General features: G+C 34.1%; 9 non-coding genes across 9 annotated transcripts; 5 read left to right on the forward strand and 4 right to left on the reverse strand.

Annotated features, from left to right (window-relative positions):
• The first annotated feature begins 198 nt into the window (after positions 1-198).
• Positions 199-383, forward strand: F56E3.8. Its single transcript, NR_070631.1, has one exon. It is a non-coding gene; the product is annotated as an Unclassified non-coding RNA F56E3.8 (non-coding RNA).
• Positions 384-869: 486 nt separating this feature from the next.
• Positions 870-1,079, reverse strand: F56E3.5. Its single transcript, NR_070632.1, has one exon. It is a non-coding gene; the product is annotated as an Unclassified non-coding RNA F56E3.5 (non-coding RNA).
• Positions 1,080-4,572: 3,493 nt separating this feature from the next.
• Positions 4,573-4,773, reverse strand: F56E3.10. The gene has a single exon (NR_070634.1). It is a non-coding gene; the product is annotated as an Unclassified non-coding RNA F56E3.10 (non-coding RNA).
• On the forward strand, positions 4,573-4,773 carry F56E3.13. Its single transcript, NR_070633.1, has one exon. It is a non-coding gene; the product is annotated as an Unclassified non-coding RNA F56E3.13 (non-coding RNA).
• Positions 4,774-9,622: 4,849 nt separating this feature from the next.
• On the forward strand, positions 9,623-9,694 carry F56E3.18. Its single transcript, NR_070635.1, has one exon. It is a non-coding gene; the product is annotated as an Unclassified non-coding RNA F56E3.18 (non-coding RNA).
• A 1,803-nt stretch (positions 9,695-11,497) lies between these two features.
• F56E3.17 lies at positions 11,498-11,635 on the forward strand. The gene has a single exon (NR_070637.1). It is a non-coding gene; the product is annotated as an Unclassified non-coding RNA F56E3.17 (non-coding RNA).
• F56E3.16 lies at positions 11,498-11,705 on the reverse strand. The gene has a single exon (NR_070636.1). It is a non-coding gene; the product is annotated as an Unclassified non-coding RNA F56E3.16 (non-coding RNA).
• Positions 11,706-12,708: 1,003 nt separating this feature from the next.
• F56E3.20 lies at positions 12,709-12,951 on the forward strand. The gene has a single exon (NR_070638.1). It is a non-coding gene; the product is annotated as an Unclassified non-coding RNA F56E3.20 (non-coding RNA).
• A 2,240-nt stretch (positions 12,952-15,191) lies between these two features.
• On the reverse strand, positions 15,192-15,321 carry F56E3.19. Its single transcript, NR_070639.1, has one exon. It is a non-coding gene; the product is annotated as an Unclassified non-coding RNA F56E3.19 (non-coding RNA).
• Positions 15,322-15,684: the final 363 nt, after the last annotated feature.

The following is a 15,684-nucleotide window of genomic DNA, read 5'->3' on the forward strand; positions in this document are numbered from 1 at the left end:
ATAATCAAAAAATTTATGAGGCAATCAGTTTTGGAAAACTTTTCACTCGCAATGATACAAGGAAAGGTGAAAGGCGAACATAATCGGATGGGTAGGTAAACGAAAAGTAAACGAAAAACGTCAGTGAATTGAGAAAGTACTGGAAGCGGAGATTTTAATTGGAAGTTTCTCAAATTTTATAAACTTAAAAAAACCGAATTTAAGTAAGAAATCAAACTTGATTTTCAAAAGTTATTTTTTTCCCTGCTGGCAAAGTGAGACAGAGTGCAATTTCATTGGGTGCTTTGCTTTTGTGTGGTGTGAGAGCACATCAATGCCAAAAGAGCTTCTGTTGGAAAGGGATTAGTAGTTTCTGGGGGCCCCCAAAAACGGGGGGCACGAGGCGAATCTCTTGTACATGACATATGTATGTAGCGGACACTTTTCAAAAGACACTTTGTTCCCAACTATCTAATTCTTGTACAATAAACAAAAACGGGAAGTGAGAGGGGGAAAAAGTAGAAAGACGAAACTGAGAGTGAAGCTTAGAAGTTTGGCTCTTCACGTCAGTTTCAGGAGATGAGGTAACCGATGGATTTTCCTAATAAAACCATGAGATACATCTCGCGCAGCAGCCGAAAAATTGGAAATTTACAACCCAAATTGGATAGGTGACCTTGCGCAAACACTGATCAAAAACTTTTTATGAGTCCCAAAAGCTTGTTGGAATTGCAGGAACATGACGTAATGGACAATGAGCCGGTGAAAAATGATATTCGGAACGTGCTCCATCTGTCTGACTCTAACCTTTGTCGTCCTGGTGGTAGCCGTCTATCTCTGGCGCCGTTCTCTATCCCCATATCCTTCTCCCCCACACATTCCTAGTCAAAAAAGGGCACGATACGAAACCATTCAGAATGATACATTGGCGTGTGCACCCCGCGCCAGTGAACCCGGCCGAGCATTAACATTCTCATTTGCAATTGATGAACATCTACTATGCTGATGCGCGCGTCTCCCGTTTTTCCGCGCTTCTTTCTGAACTCGGCTCAACTCATTCCACCATAAAAAGAAACGAAAGAACAAGAGCAAAAGATGAGCTGGAACCGGAAGCTGCAATGTGAACCCTTCGTTTTTTTTTGGCTGTAAAAAATTCGTTTTATTTCGTCATCAAAATCTAGATGCTTGATTTTTAAACTTCACTCACTAAAAAATTTCAAAAATTGCTCAGCCGGAGAATGGGAAGCAACACTTGAGAAAACGGGAAAACAATCCTATCAAAAAAGTGCACTACTTAAACAAATTGAGCTGATCTTTTTTGAGCTCGGGTTTTGAGGACAAACGATTTGACAGCTCAAAAAAATTGACGCAAAAGAAAAAGAGCGAGAGAGAGGTATCTAGATTCGGAAATCCTTTAATCAACACGATGTGCGTTTTTGTTAATCAAGAATTTTGTAGCCGTGCGTCATCTTATTGGAATTCGCGAGATGTCACAAATCATCTGATCCACAAAGAGAAGGATCCCTTGGTAAATAGACGTGTGAAAGAACTGCCAAATCGGGATGTATAATGTTTACACGATTGTGTTTATTAGAAAAGTAATTCTTTGAAACATGCAATAAGAAATGTTAATCTAAACGTTCCAAAAATAGCTACCGGGTTTCATTAAAACTTTAATATTAATTAAAAACAGTGTAGGGAAAATGGGGATTTTGTCAAAATCTATTCAACATTTTGAAATGGTAAAAAGTCTAAATACAGAATTGCCATATTTCCTCTATTAGTCTTGCAAAACTAATTTTCAATTGGTTCGTAGGAGTGCAAGTCTAAAAAAAGCAGCAAGACTATTTTTTGAATGCTATTTTTTAAATTTTAGACTTTGAACTTTGGGCCAAACATTTTTTATAGAAATCATAGCTGGATATTGTTTAAACAATGAAAATACACACTTTTACACTTTTTCATAAATTGTTTGAACGCTATGAAGTATAATTTACTCTAAAAATGACAACTTTGCTAAAGTTACCGCAAAGTGTTGCTGTTAGTGCAAGACTATTAGAAGTTGGAAGACTAATTTTCGATTAGCTTGTAGGGGTGTAAGATTAGTAAAGGTTGCTAAACTAATGAAGGAAATACTGTAAAGTTTAAAGATTTTCCAAATGTTCAGTTCAACACAAATTTAGATTTTTCAAAAAATATCAGCTTAAGTTTTGGTAAATTACTAAGTTTTCCAAAACAAGTAAACTTTTTGACTAATTTCGGGCACTGCTGCAAGTTTGAACCCTTATAACCTTTATATACAAGCAATGAAAAGCCGTCAGTTGACGTATAAAAAATATCGTCAAATTCCAAAATATGAGGCGAAAATAGAAATTTATATCTTTTTGACTTTAAGTTTCACTGGGATATTTGGTCATTTTAGTTTTCTGAAATAATTCAAATATTTTATTTATTGGAGCTTAAATTGAAACGGTATTCTTTGTCTAAAATAAATAATATTTAACACAAGTAGGAAACATTTTAAAACATATGCATTTCCCGAAATAATTAGCATAGTGGGACGAAACAGAACGCCGTATGGCCAGATGATGTCACATTAAGGAGCAAAAAGGGAGCGCCGTCAGCTGGATAGGACATTGTTAGATGCGAATCATCCTATCGGTACTTTTACGTCTTATTCAAAAGTATTCAAAGGGACTAGACATATACACGACACACACACACGCAAAAAAAGCGCCGCCTTTTCTGCTCACCAAATGAAATAAAGAAGAGAAAGAGGAAAGAAGAAAAAGGAAGAAGAGAGGCTCCCTTCAGCTCGGGTCCCTCTTTGGCTGGATCATTGCCTACGGATATGTTTCAATAGTGGATTAGCGGGGCGGCATGGTCCGCGGATGCTCTACGAACCCAAATGTGTTGTAGACTTGGGTGGGGGGCCACCAAGTGTGGAAAAAGATGAAAGAAGAAGGAGAAGAGGACGATAACAATTAGCTGGTATGCCGCTGTTTGTGCATTTTTTTTTCTGTCATTCCTTTTTTCTTAAGGTTTGCTCGCCAATTCTGGAAGAATACCAGCTGATACTGGCTCGAGAGAAAAAAAACGAAAAAAAGAAAGAAAAGAAGAAAGAAAAAACATGATTGGAATATGAAAAAATCCTTTTTTCAATTTGCATTTATTACATGGGGCCGTCTGAAAGAAGATTTACTGGTTTTTGAAGGGTCGCCCTTTTTCAACATCACTCTTTGCAAGAAAAAATGAAAAAGGCAACAAGGTGTAGAACAAAGAAAACACAACTGATAATGTACGTATTACTGGCCAAAAATCTAATCAAAAAATTTATCGATAAGAGAACGGGGGTGGGAGCAAAGGTAAACTTTTGAGTCGGAGCATTATATAGAGAAACAGAAAAACGTTGATTTTTGAATTTATTGGCTAGGAATAATTTATAGGAAATTTATAATTTATGAGAATCAAAGTATCTTGCCTTGTCTAGGATTACTATTTTTACTCGTTATATGTTTTATTCTTAGTGGAAAAAAAGGTTAAAATAACTGTTTAAAAAATATATAATTTTTGTATTTACTTAGAAAAACTGAGTACACACTCAAAAACAAAAATTTATTTGATGCATGATTTTAGACATTAAAATATTTAAAAACTGATAAATTAGATATACATACCTCTAAAAATTAAGTTAAATTAACTAAATACATTTTTTTAACAATAGGGGCAATTTTCCATCGAAAAATAAATTAACTACCCTGTAAAACAATTGGTCGAAAAAAAAAGTTTACTCTGAATTTATAATCGTTATGTTTGATAGTAGTAATGCGGGCCGCGAAAAATGAACAAAAGTTGTTGAGGAAAACACCTCGGTTTTTGTGTAATAAACTTTTCAATGAAGAAATAACCAATATCAAGGGAAAAAAGATATTAATCTGTAACGTTTGCGTGACGTATTGCGATTGGAATCTATTTAGTTTTTAGTTGAAATAAAGTGACTTGGACTGATGGCAATTTTTTTGAATGTGAATTATTGTACTAATATAGCCCAAAACCCATGTAAAACAATAAAATATTATGACCTATAAAACAATTTAATTCGAGTGAAGTGGTTTAACATCAAACTTAATTGGAAAGCATTCAAACTTTGCGGCAGGAACCCTCCTCACCTCGCCGCGCTATCACGATAATTATCTTGATGAATTGGAAACAAGTGATTTTACACTGAAGCTTTCGAGCTCAAAACAAAAGAGCTCGCCGGATGAACCAGAAGGCAGAAATACAATTTTTCTAGCCTCTACTGAATCTCAAAATACAAGTGGGGGGAACAGAACAGACAATAGAGCCGACTGATAAGAATAGATAAATATTGAGCAAGTAACTGTCAAATAAAGGGGTGAGATAACCAGGAGATGATCAGTGAACAGAAAACAGAAAGCACAGAAAACACAGAAAACCACAGGCTACAACGCGTTGATCCGGATTTCATTTTCACACGTATTACATTATATCTTAGTTCATCGTGGAATTTTACGTTAAAAAAGAGAAGCAAAACAAGTTTTGTTCCAGCTAGCCTCTTCTTTTTTTGGAACTGGCAATCAAATTGTATTCTCGCCACACGAAAACTGGCTAATGGCACCCGTGGGTTGATAAAGTGTAAAAGAATGGGGCAGGAAGTGCCCCGCGGAGCATGCCTTTCTCCTCCTCATTCCCCCCTCTCTCCGCTGCTGTTCGGTGGCGAAAAAAGTGATCCGCAAACACATATCATAACAAGATATTGAAACCTTTTGCTTCTCGTTTCGTTTAAAGCAAAGACACAAAAAAAAAACGTCGAATGATCGGGTTCATAAGTGCCTTGAGGCACTTATGAAACTTTTAGTGAGATGGCATATATTCAATATTCCGGTTATACATCATCTTTTCACTTCTTTTATTGACAGATAAGTCAGGAAAACACGAGAAAAAAGTTTTCTGCAGTTATATAAATGTTCATAAAAAAACGTTTTCAATGTTAGAAAATGTCAAAAAATGTGTATATTCAAAAATTCATAAACTTTGGGTACTTACATAATTACATTATTGCTCAATGTTAAAGGTAGAGTCTGGTTAGTTGTAGAATTGTTTAAAATTGCTCCTAATGAGCCGAAATGTTTAAAAATTATAGTAAAACTTTCAAACTGAAAATTCTTACCCCACCCATTTCCCACACTCGAGATGAACTCTTACTGGGTTTGTCTCGTTTTATAAATTTATTTTCTCATTAAACCTTAAATTGTACTACCTTTTAATGTATTACCTTTTGGCTCTTAATGTTGAACATAAATCAAATCAAATCAAAATGCTTTTTATACAGTCGAAAGGTAGTCATAGTTGTGGAAGTCGGCCAAAATAATTGTTTCACGAGTTCTTCAAATATTTGGTATTTTTCTCTAATGTACCTACCCCAAAAATATTTTTCAACAAATTTTTCATTCATTTCTTATAAGATTGATAGTTTAATTAAACCTGAATTTTTTAAAAGCATTCTTGGGCTTAGAAAAACATTAAGCTTAAGCCTGATATGGACAAAAATGGTTACGTGTAGTTTTCAAAATCGGTAATATTTTTGACGCAGGTATACTACAAAAATTATTACTTTTAAGTTCATAAGCTGGGAAGACCAACTGAAAATTTGGAAAAATTTCATAAATTTTGAACGAAAATCTACCTTGTAATTCCCAGACTACTTGAAGACATGAAATTCGAACTAATAAAAACTAATCAACTTCAACTCTTGGGATTACTTTCAAGATTTTTAATCTGAAATTTGAAATTTGGTAGAGTTTTTGCAAATATGCGAATGTAGCTAGGTACGAAAAAAAAACTTTAAATAAAAATAAGTACACGCGACGTTTTGTGGAAGTGCAGAAAATTCACAGCCGTATGCTTTAAATGTATTTGGGAATCAAAAATGCTTACCGGAAATTTCAATTTATTACCTCGGCGGTGATGATTCATGAAAGGAAATAAAATAGGAGCGGAATAGAGCACAAACTTATTTTGTGAAGCGGTGTTGAAGAAGAGCGCGTCTAGGACAAAGTTGAGATCGGGTAGGAATTTAATTAAAATGCGAGACAGGACCGAATGCTCCACGCTCGACTTGCCAGTTTAATGGAGTTGCACTTTGACTGTATATTACCGCGAGCTTTTGTTTTTTTTTTTCAGATAACAAAAATAGAGACAAAAAACAGACAGAATCTGAATGAGGAAGAGTGAGCAGGCACTGGTGACTGTGAGAATGAAAAATAATGAAAACAGACATAGTCTGGAATGGCATTAATTCCATTTTCAGGGAGACTGAATCTTTTGCCGCGAAAATGAGAGAAAAAGGATAGGATGAAGGGTCTCGTGCTTTCAGAAGAGCTTTTCCGTATCTCGACACAAGAGAGGGCACATACACATACCACTGGTATCACATTTGATTGCTTTTTCGAGAATCCATCCGCATTTCTTTTCAAAATTGAATTTTTTTTGTTCTCCCACCCTTCTCCCCCTGATTCTCTACCTAAATGAGAAAAACCAAAAATCCCAAAACACGAGTCACAGTGTGTACTGTGTATTATGCTCTTTCATCCGGTCTTCAATTAATTCATCATATTTCTAAGTACGAACTCGTCTTGGTAAAATAAAACTTGGAAAAAATTGATGAAATAGCAGAATAGCCCCTCCGAGTGCAATTCTCACAAGACCTCTAGATCCAATTGACCTCTGATAGAACTCTCATCTTCGTCATCTGGAATATCAAATTTCAGCGGTCGTGTTTTTCAGAACTTCTTTCGAAAAAAAGCTACGTAGAGGAATAAAGTTACTTGGATTGAAATTGGTAAAGGGAAGGGTCAATGTGGTCAATTGAAAAAAGTAAAAAAAATAAAATTTGTATAAGAAATATTGATATAATTGAATAATTACAGGAAAAAGAAATAAAAATATTAATAGCATAAAAATAGTACAAGATAAAATAAATCATATAATTATGCATCATAATTTTCGATGACCCGAATGTTTAAAGTTTTTAGTAATTGTTTTCAGATAAATCTCACAAGCTCCAAAAAAAGACAAAAATGAAATCTAATAGTTTTTGATATTGAAAAACAAAAATGAAAATAAATTTGCTTCTCTAAAAGTTTTCTCAAATTCTCCAACACATTCGTTTTATGTATTCCTGGTAAACAAGCACAAAAAAGGATGAAAATGAGAAATGTCATCTATTTCGAAGAAAAGTGGAAGGAAGAGATCACAAAACATTGATACACTTTTAGTACATGGAAAGGGCGAGATAAGGCGTGAGAGCTCGACGGCAAAAATGGAACAAAGGAGACATTCATAAAGTGGGTACATGACAGCTCCTTTGCAAGGAACACTGGCGTACACCCTCGAATTTTCATTTTCATGTTTGTTTGTTTTTTTTTGTTTCGTTGCAACAATTTTGGTTTTGGTTTTGGTTTAACATTTTTCAAGTGACTTTACGTGATGTTAACTTTTTTAAATCTAAAAGTTCTACAAGTAATTGAGCCCAACCAATCTGATTCGATAATTTAAAGTTTTTGAAAATGTCTTCAAATTTAATGATGATTTGTAATCTTGAAAACTAAAGCTTCAGTTAGCTCAAATCTGCATATTTGACAGCTCTCGATGCGCCGGAAACTATTTTTTTTATTCAAATATAGTTGGAGGTTTAGTCGAACAATAGTTACTATAGTCCAAAATGCCTGATATTATAATAAAACAACACTTCAAAAATTTATAGATTTTTAAAAATGTTTGGTCAAAGTTTTGGCAAATTGCCTCATATCATAAAAAAGTGGAATATACGGAAAGGTTAGAAAAAAAAAGGAAAATTGATATTAACAAATTTTAGATCATGTTTTGTCAGTCAAAAAAATTGTTGTAAAATTAAAAACTCATACTATAAATTCGGTCTGTTAGCAGAACTGAAAACTGAAAAGCAAACGGAATTGTGGCGTATTTTAAAAGTAATATATTTGGTAAGTTGGTAGAGGAATATTATAGAATAGAACAGAAAGCGTGTGAAATGGCAAACAAAAATATTTGTTTTTCGGACCAAAAACTGCATCGCTGTTACATCGTAATTTATTCACTTAAATGTGTTCTTCCGATAAACGATGAAGCATGTTGTTTGGTTCTTGACTGTCGTCACTTTCAACAATAAATTCTTAGAAACCGATAATGTAACAGAAACCGGAGACTAAAATGTATTCAAAAGACCATTACAAGAAAGAATCAAGTCATCGAAAGAAGTCATAGAAAATGGCAACAAAATTAATTAGTCTTCCCGAACACAAGCTGACCTTTGCAGAAAACAAGAAAACGAGCGCTGTTGATTGAAGTACATCCAGTCGGGAGGAAACAGAGGCAGCAAGAAAAAAGCGTGTTAGAGGAGGAAATGAGCGAATGTCCAAAATGGAAATCAGTGAGCATGTGCCGCGTCCTCTGGAGCCAACTGGCTCGCAATGTTTCGCAAGCATCTTGAAAGTTTTTGTGTTCTTTTCAACATGAGCTATTTTTCGGAACGATCAAAGAGTTTCCAGCTGCCGGTAGTTTTACAGCAGCATATGGTAGTACTACTTAGTACAAGATTCCATGTTTTTTCTAGAACAGTTGGTGAAAGAATAGATGACCTCAAACCAAAAAAAAAGACGTCAAAGTCTTCTACTCTTTACATCATGAACAGGCATTAATTAAGGAAGTAAGTTTAAGATATGAAAAAATTTGCAGTACATGCTTTTGACTAAAGAAAAAAAAATTATTTTTTGAAAACTGGTTATGATTTAAACAAGTAGAACAAAAAGTCATTTTCAACAAATAATTCCAGCAAAAATTATATAAATTTCTGTTAATAGTGGAATAGCGCCAGTTAAAATATTGTTAAAACAAGATCAAAATGACCCAAAAAGTAATTTATTTTGATGAAACAAACTGATTATTTTTTCAAATTTTGGAAAGAATCTGGTCAAATAATATATATGGTAAAATACTAAAATTTTATAAAATTTAAACCTTTTTAGAAATTTAGAGCATACATAGTTGCGTCATAAATACTCACAGTGTTTAGATTCAAAAAAAAATTAAAATTGAAATTTGTTGAAAAAAATTTTTTGGCCGACTTCCAAAATGTGGCAAAAAATGAGAAATTGCAACTGGGAGTAAATTTGTTTCAAACATTATTTGAAAATATTTATTATGTATTTTTAACTATAGAAATAGCCGTTTTAATCTCCCTAAAAAACTTAAATTCGACACATAATTTCAAATTGAAATCCTCAAAAAAGAATTATCCTAATGTGACTTTTCTACATTTCAAAATCGTGGGATGAACAAAGCACAAGATGACCGACCGAACTATTGCACTTCACATTCATTCAGGTCCTCGAAAAGTCTCAAAAATTATTTTTAAACATCACTGGAAACACCCTACCGATTTTTACCAGCTCCGAGGTAAGTAAACTCACAAAAGTTCTGCCTATCACTTTTTTTTTTGTGGGAAACAGCAACAGCAAACAAAAAATCGCAACTTGTACCGTGCAAAAAAAAAAATGAAAAGAACAAAAGGGTATATGAAAGGTAAGAGGCTCACTTAATGAATGGGTCGATATCTCTGTATTTGGTGGTTTATTTGATTAGTGGATTACGGACGGCTCTAATTACCCTTTGATCGGGTCGAGACGCACGGGAAATTGCGATTGAAGATGGTGATAACTAACCCAGACGGGTGGTTTGAATTCTTCCAATTTCCTCCCTGTTCATTGGCTCAATCTGTGAGGTCTTCTCACCAAATTTTTGAATGCTACTGTAGTTGATTAATGTCTTCGTTTTTGAAGACAAAGAAAAAATAAAAGGAAAGTGAAAAAAAGGATGCAATCAACTAGATGAACGTCAAAAACGTTCATTCTTCACTTTTTTGTAACGCCTCTAAAAACTCTAAAACTTCACTCAAGCCTTCTCGCAGAAAATAATTAGCGAGTTCGCTTCTCTGAAATGTCTTTTTTTCTGCTTTTCCGTGTTTTTTCTCTCTCTCTCTCTCTCTCTGTTGAAGTTTTTTGGTGTGGTAGTACGAAAATTGTTGTGTGGAGAACAAAACTTGGAGAAATGTAACTGATGATTCAGAAACTGACTCAAGAGCTGAATAGTAAGGGGTTACCGTTTGTGGAAAGAAAGTCAGAAAGTCAAAAAACACAGAAACAAAAGAGCAGAATAAAATGTTGTGGGCAAAAAAGGGAAGACGAAACACAACAGTTCTCTCAAGACAAAAGACGGGGGAGACACAATTGCCCATAGATGTTTCCGATTTCTGTTTGCATAAATTGCCAACTGTTTGGACGGTTATTTGAGAACGAAATATTGCGCATTTTATCACTTTCAAGATGACTCAAATCGCAATCTGTAGTGTTTAAAGTTTCGCAACAAAATATACTGTTGCCTAGATGAGAAAAGTAGTTGGCAAACTTGGCATGAAAATTAACTTTTAAAAATCTGGCATTTTAGGGTGAGAAATAAAAACTACCTTATTCATCATGACATACGTTTTGTGCTTAAGAATTAAGGAACAAGAGGAATATTGTTTGTAAATGTGTGAAAGGCACCGAGATTCAAAGATTTGCCATTTCTTTTCAAATCGGAACCAGAGTCACTAATCGCAAAACAGTGTCTGTGTCCCAACAAATTTAAAACATTGGTGGCCATAAGTATTGTGCAAATTGTGAAATATCTATGCCCACGTAATGAAATCTACAAACACTTCTATTACCAAGAAAACTTTTTCAAAAAAATGCTTTTGTCTACCTAATGAAACTGAAAAAAATGGTTCATAATTTCGAAAAAAAAGTTGTATTTATTATTTATTGGAAACTGATACGATGCCATCTGTTTCAACATGTTCCAAACTATTTTTCCAGTTTTTTCTCGAAATTAATTTTTGATATACTGAAAAGGTAATTTTTTGAAAAAGAGCAATTAGTGTAGTTTTTTTTTGGCAAACTTTAAAAACTTTTAGAAAACGACGTTTTCTATTATTTTAGGGGTTTTAGGTGATTTTTTTACATTTGTTTTAATAAGTGCCATTTCTCACAGGTTTCGTTGAAAATTCTACAACCAGAACTGCAATTAAACTTTTTGGTATTATTTGACTTATTTGACTAAAAAGTTACAATTTTTTTAAAGAAAAATGATTGAAATTTGAACTCCAATGTTGTGCCAGTATTGGTTTTTTCTTATTTTGCTATATGAAGCAAAAAAACCTTCACAAGTGAAAACGAATCAAAAAGTTGACTCACAGCTATTTACAACTTGAGTTAGATTGCAAAAAAAAATAAATTGAAGGTTGACCGATGATGTGAAACTCAAGGATGTCTCTTTTTGGCGCATTCAAACAACCTCACAAAAAAAACAGAAGGTTGTCTAAATTCACTAACGAGACAGAAGAACGATTGGGTGATAGATGAAGAAACAGTGGTCGCACCCGCAGCGGGACACCACCGTGGCGGACGAATGATTTAGGTGGTGCACTTAAAGACCCCCAGCAGCAGCCGCCTTTCTAAAGTCCCTGATGCAATTCATCATCTTATTACACTTACTCGGCAGTCATCCAGCATTTAACCCACTACTACCACTCTCAAATGTTATCCATTATTTTATAATGCTACATTTATCAAGTTGAGCGTTTTACAATCTGTGGGTTAAGTGTGCGGGAAGTGGGTGCAGCAAGTGGATTAGCAACTGATGTGATTAATTGGTTCAGTGAAAATTCCGAAAACTTTGGAAACTTTTTGTGTTGATTTTTTTTAAATAAAAAATACCAAATTTTAGCACACTCAGGCGGCGAATTAGGCTTAGGCCTACCCTAGGTTTAGGCTCAGACCTACGGCCGACCCCTTCAAATACAAGATAACTTTAAAAGTGGAAAACTGAAAAAATATAGATTAAAAATTTTTCTCGTACATTTCCCAAGTCCCTGAAATTTGCTAAAAGTGGATTTTTTAAAAAATAAATTCAAAAAAAAAATCTGTCAGATATCCCAAATTAAAGTTGGGTAAACTTAGTAATTTTGCCTATAAATTGTCGGTTTTATTACACGTGCTCTATAAATTTTGCCTAAAAATGTCGTTTTCCATAAAAATTTTCCAAATCTGGGACATCTGTTGAGGTTTAAAAAAATGTTAGAAAAAACTGAGAAAATGTTGATTGTATGTATACAATATCAAACTTAATGTTTTGAAAACCTACAAATTTCACCTAAAAACAATATTTTTCTATATAACCTGGAAACACTGACAAAAAGAACTGCAACTTTGGGACTATACTACTGGAAAACATCTGAAAAAAGCTAGGTTTTTGGGTTATAAAACTCAATATAACGATTTAGAACATTACAAATTTAGCCAAAATAAATAATGAACAAAAAAATCTTGTACATGTTCTTTTGAAAATATAGTTGCGTTTTCAACACAAGAAAGTTTTGTTTATGATTTCTCTATTTTTCTTGAACCACAAATTAGTTGAAATTTCATATGTGATTACAGGCCTTCTCACTTGTTACAGCTCTGTCAAATGACCGTTGCCACAGACCACACAAAGTTTGTGGAAATCTAATTCCAGTTAATTTCCAAGACCACTCACCTTCCATGTCAAAAAGCGGGCGATGGGGCCAAAGTGTGTGTAAGGGAAAAACGGAAAAAGAGAAAGAAAAGCAAATCGTAGTTGTGTTGTTGGTTGTTCAGTTAGGAGATGGTAATCAAATTGACGCGAGAGAGGCTCTCGTCAACTAAGTGATGTGCTCAGCAGATATACTACGTCGTCGGACAAGTTGAACATTCTCTACGTCTTCTCTTCACGCGCACCTTCTCATTCCCCGTTTTAGAATCCTTTCGGAAAACTGAAAGCAGTGAGTGTCGGTGTCTCATGTGGCTCGAGGTGTTGCGCATCAATAATAGATCCTGAGAGCCAAAGAGCCGGACCATATAAAATACGAAAAAAGTGGGAATTAACAGCTCCTCCTTTCTTCTGTTCTCCGTAACGCCGCCGCTTCAATCTTCCGGAAAAGGTAATTCAATTTCGGTGTACGGCGTGGAAGATCAGGACGCATTACGAATATTTTGGGAAGGTCCAAAGAGACGACGAAGAAGAAGAAGAGGTACATAATGAAATTAGGGGGCGGCTGCGTCAACTTCCATGATTCTTGTGTGGCAGACGTCATGAGCAGGAAAGTGAGATGGCAAATTTCGTCGAAAATGAAACATGCTCAAGTTGAAGGCAAAGCGGAAATTAAGAAACTTGAAAAACTACGTGCACTTTAGGAAATTGGATTGAAGTTTTGACAAAGATTCTAGAAAACAATTTTTTAAATCAATTAAAAATTTGAATTCAGATGTTTTGCAGAAATGAAGAAATGAAAATGGGGCTGAAGTTGAAAGTTTAATGTGTTAAAGTTGTTTGTACGGAAGAAATAGTTAGAAAATTTGATAAATAGTGAATTGGGATTTTTAATAAACGAAAAATGGAGTATTTCTGTCATTTTTTTTCTAGTTGTTCTTCTTTTTTGTATAACCCAACATTTTTAAAAGTTACTAGTTCAATTAAGATTGAAATTTGTTTTGTATTCTTGAAATTTCGGCAATCGGCAGTTTTTGGCAACTGCCGAAATTGAGCCGAAAATGAAAATTTCTGGCTAACGGAAACTGTCGTAATTGCTTGGCAATTTTCATACCTAACTGTATTTCTAACATTACAAAAATTTAACTGTGTGTTTTAGTATCCGATTAGTAGTTTTTTCATTAAAAAAAAGTGAAAACCGTCGATTTTGACACGCTCATGAAATAGTTTTTTTTCAACAAAATGCATTTTTACGCGTTTAAATTTTTAGAAATTAGCAGAATTATACTTTCAGAAATTCTGATTTCCGGCTATCGGCAATTCCGGCAATTGCCGGATTTCAAAACTTTCTGCAATGCTGATATTGCCGAAAAGTTGATTGCCTAAAAATGTTAGCTGATTCATTTCCAAACTGTGGGTTTATATCTTTATCTACCAAATATCTTTTTTGGCATAAGAATGTCGAAGATCCAGATTTAATTATTTCCTATAATTATTTGAAAACTGGCATAAATTTCATTAGAAGTAAAAATTTGTCCAAAAAGTGAGTACAAAAAAGTTTTAAAAACATTTTTGAAAGGTATAAATTGAATTCAAGTATTAAAAACTAAGTCAACTTTGTTAAATTCTAAACCATTTTTGTGGTTTGAAAATTGCAAAAATTTATTTTACAACAATTTCCGAACACTTCATAAAAACCGCCATATTTCGAAATTGCCGATATTATCAATTGCCGGAAATGAACATTTTATTTGGTACCACTTGAGAGTAAGTTTTAGATCATAATGTAAAAGATAACTACTGACATTGAGATTTATTCTTGGTAAAGTTCATTCTTTTTTTTTAAGTTTCTAATTCGGACAAACATTTTGACAATTTTTTTTAATTTCAAAAATTGTTTTAGTTATAGTTTGAGTTACATTCCAGGAAATGTTTGCAGATAAAAATAATATGTTTTGATCAAATTTGAATGCTCTTGTAAATTTTGAGTTCTAACTAAAAACTTTGTAACTGGTTTTTATTGACAAAAATTTAAAACTCACGGGTTTGAGAATTGACATGGTTTAAATTTTCATATTATGAGAGTAATATCGGATCATTTGGTAAAATAAACTTTTTTAAATTACTGTCACGATCATTGCAAAGCCGTAAAGTTGGGGCACCGTTTAGAAAGCAGGACGCGTTTTTTGAAGTTTTACTTTTGCAAGATTAAACAACGATGAAACTGCTAAAAACTGGGGCCCTAGAATTTGCGACATTGCAGTGTTCACAAAAGGATTGTTCAGGCGCCGACAGTACCTCTTTCAGAAAACAATTTTAATAATATTTTATTAGGTTCGGAAGATACACACAAATGTGAGAGCAATTCGCTTACAATCTTTCCAAAATTATAGAAAACTTCTGGTACTTGTTAACGCAATGTCTATTACAGCGGTCAGTATGCCTCGCTGTCGTTAATATAGTAGATATTTTCAATGTAATAATACAAAAGTTGAGCAATTGAGCATGGCGTCAAAAATCAGAAAAAGGAAAAAAATAATGTGAAGGATGTGCAGAGCAGCATCAAAAGAAGCATATGCGATGTGACAAGTGATATGTCTCGGCAAAATTGCCTCCGAATTATTTTATGGAGATTGCCAGCTTCTAGTGCTCTCCGACGAGAATAAAGTGGCGCGGGAAGGGAGGAGAGAATAGCCGTCGCTTGATATGTATTTCCAGAATTTCATGTGACACCAACACACTTTCGATGTGCATCGGACGAGGTGACATGTTTTGCTCAAACTTTGATGGACAACTACACACAAAACCACTCGTTTTATCATATTCATGTCTATATTTGACATTATACCAGCAAAAAGAAACAGAGAAGGAGGAAGGCACTTCGTCTTTTTTTGAGAAAAGTGTCCGCCACTAAATAGGGAATTCCAATCAAACTAGTTGACGTTTTGAAACTTGGAGCTCTGTTTCAGGAAAATGCATGAAAATGTGCATTTTCCACACGTTATTCACAAAATGCAAAGACCAAAACGCAGGGATTCGTCATGAAAACAGGATTTGACA

Source organism: Caenorhabditis elegans, chromosome X (genome assembly GCF_000002985.6).
Source record: "Caenorhabditis elegans chromosome X".
NCBI lineage: Eukaryota > Metazoa > Nematoda > Chromadorea > Rhabditida > Rhabditidae > Caenorhabditis > Caenorhabditis elegans.